The following is a 3,577-nucleotide window of genomic DNA, read 5'->3' on the forward strand; positions in this document are numbered from 1 at the left end:
GACATGCAATTTAAAACCTACACTGGGGCTGGTGAGATGGCTCAGTGGTCTAAAGCACCTACTTAGAACAAGCTTAGCAAATCACAGGCACCACGGTTCAATCCCAGCACCACATGCCAGTCAGCCCTGCCCCCTGGTGGGCTGAGCTGGCCACACACACACACACACACACACACACACACACACACAAATAAAATTAAAAAAAAAAAGATTCTGAAAGGCTTACAGGGATCTTTTGGAAAGAAGCAAACACAGAAAGCAGACAAGTTGTGCTACAACAACAAAAATCTATCCCTTTTCTTTGTTAGGGGTAAATTCCATGAAGTACATCAGAGTACAATAAACAGTCTGCTATTTCAATCTGAATAGGTAACAAAAATGGGTAAAACCCAGGGGTCATAATCCCTTTCTAGTAAAAATTTATATTCAAATTGTTGAACCCAATTTCTATCAGAAAAGAAAAGTATGTAAATGGTCATCATCTGCTTATATAAGCAATCTGTAGTCCCATAAAATAATAGGGCGATTTATCTGGCTTACTTTTTCTTTCAATCTTTAAGGGTCAGCCCAAATTTTAAGTCTATTGAGTCAGGTTGTACTCTGTTCTCACTGCACACTCTATTTCTACCACAACCCTGAGAATTCAACATCATTACTCAAACAATCAACAGGACAAGGAGCCCATGTGAATGATCTCTGTAAGAACTGCTCCAAAACTTCAGGACAAAAGAGATTTGAGTTAATGAAGTCAGGAAAACTTCACCAAGGAGTCAGTTGAATCAGTTAAGCAAAACTTCGATAAATGTTTAAAGAGTGAAGCAAAGAGCATATTCCTGACTAAATAACATGATCAAATACATGATAGTATGATAGTTTTGGGAGGATGTGTCAAATTTTTCCATTTTTTTTGACTAATGTCCCCAAAGAAAAATTTAAAGTTTCTGTTTAAAACATTATATGTATTTGCTCTCATATAGGAGCAAATAAGCACAGAGGAAAAGGCAAAACAATATTCAAGGTGGCTCATCTGGTGCCTATGTTGCCAGGGCAACTGCTTGACACACACAGATAGGGAAGGGAGTGTTACTTCAAATGACTGAATCATATCTATCTTTTCTAAAATGTGTTAGATCAGTCTGTTCAAGCCAATAAGTGCCTACAGGGCTGTGGATGTCTTCGCAATTGTTTTGTGAATTTAATGTTCCCTAACAAAGCACAATTGATTTTATGCTAGCAAGCAATAATTTGGTTTTCTTAATGTAATCATACTGAAGATGAATTCCTACAACAACACTATTTTTCTTCTCTGGATAGATACATGGACACAAGGGCATGAATATTCCAAGCAGGACTATTTCTCTGACACCTGTTGAAACTGAAGGGAGTACACTTTCAAAAATAGTTTGCCAGCCTGGACATTCACACATCTAACCATGACGATTAAACCCACATTGAGTGCTTTCCCTAAAGGTCTGCAAATGTTGATATTACTTCCATAAACTGAAATACATTGCTGTAAGGTTAAGAGAATATCATTGTTAATGATGCCCCTTAGTGCACTTATAATTTCCTTTTAAGAGTTATTGGCTGAAGGCATTCCCTAGCCATATGGACATATATCTCTGGTCATTATGGAAATTCCACCGTGAGCACTGATATTCTCAGATCTTATTGTGGGCTGCAGAGGGAGTATAGAATGTTCTCAGTTTGCCTTTTTTCTTCTTTAAATCATCTGCAGAGAGGACCAATGTGGCATGCAAAATGAACTCCTTTACTTGAGAATGATTCTGCACTCATTTAAGTTTATTTTCCACTTAACCTGGTTCATTAAGTCTCCTAAATTGTCATAAACCGAGACATTTTTACAACTTGGTGCCAGGTGGCTGCTCCTGGAAAAATCTTGGTCCCACTTTGCAGCTTAACATGCAAATCCCAATCATCAGTATCTCCAAGTAGTCAGAATAATCAGATCGTGAATCTGATGAAGGAAGAAAATCCATGGAGTTCCACTGCAGACCAAAGCATTCATCCCATATGAAAGTAGACCTCTGTATTCTAAAAACTATTGCAATATCAAATTTTTTAATTTCATCAAATAAATCCTATAATTTTTTAATCTTGATTGATATAACCTCAGAGATGGAACCCCTGTCGCTATATAATGAATTTTTAGAGAAGCCCTATAGAACTTTACTAAAATTGTGATGGTACCCTTGACACTTGACCATCTTCTATCTATAATCAGTGGATAATTGATGTTGGTTTTCCATACGAGAGTAAGTATTCACTAAAGGTCTATTTGCTAAGGATTGAACATGAACTCTAGGTCTGCTGATATACACGAGGCTAAAGGAGGAGGACTTCTGTGAATCTGAGGCCAGCTTGGGTTATATAAAGAGTTCAAGGAGCACCTGAACTACATAACTAGAGCCAATCTTTGAAAATCAAAAAATGTAGGAACAAAGAAAAGAAACCCTGAGTTCACCCCATTTTGCCTCACTGGTTAAAATTCTGAAATTTTCTGCACTTCATTCTTTCCATCTCTTCTTAGCTTTGTGAAGTTATTTTCATACCTGACAGTGACCCCTTGATCACCATCATCTGTTATGCCTCCAAGTCATAGATCAACTTCATCACCTAATTCCCTGATCAAAGTCATAGCTGACTCACTGATATTTGAAAAATCAAATATGAAGCCTTTTTATTAATCTCAGAAATCAATCCCAGTGTTAGTTCAGAAGCTGTCTTCTATAATTCTAGTTTGTCTTTGGATTCTATTCAAAAGGAAGGACAGAACTGGAATATTCTGAGTCTACCCTGTGCATCACCTTTGTCCTCTGGTATCTATCAGATTTCTTTCAAGTCTGGCTAATGACAATCTACTTGTGTTTGAAGTCTTACAGTTTTTTTTCAGGGACCATTTTTTCATTTCAAAAAGACACTTGTCAATATCTTCAGTATCAAAAGAGTTACACTACTGGTTCTTCCTTTTCCTGACTGGTCCCAGACAACACAACGAAGGAGCACACATTTTAAGCCAATAAGCTGCAGGATGTGCACCTAACAGACCTCGCAGAAACCTCACCTGAAATGGGGACTGGGTGGGGAAACACCTCAACAGATCAGCACACTGTCAGCCCACAGACTGGAGAGAATTCTTCACAGCCAGATGGGGCAGCCATACATTCCAACCCTAAAGAAGCAAAATTTCAAAATAATATAAAATTTTAAAAGTGCTGTACATAAGCCATCGAGATTTCTCCAGCACTAACTAATACAGAGCACAATGAGATGGCACTTTTAGAGACAGCAGCTTTATACCCAGAAAAGGGTGAGATGAGTTTCATATGGCTGACTAATGGCAAAAACATTTTTTCTTTCAAAGAGGCAGGAAAGCAATTAAGTGGTCACCTCAACAGTAAGGAAGGGACACATGATCTGCTCAGCCTGGAAAGGGGTAGAAATAGTACAAAAATTTGGTCTCATGGCTGGGGATATGGCTCAGTGGTACAGCTCTTGCCTAATATGTATGAGTCCCTCCATGGATTCAATCCTAGAATCACCAAAAAAAAAAAAA

The sequence above is a fragment of the Octodon degus genome, unplaced genomic scaffold (assembly GCF_000260255.1).
Source record: "Octodon degus isolate 3935 unplaced genomic scaffold, OctDeg1.0 scaffold00162, whole genome shotgun sequence".
NCBI lineage: Eukaryota > Metazoa > Chordata > Mammalia > Rodentia > Octodontidae > Octodon > Octodon degus.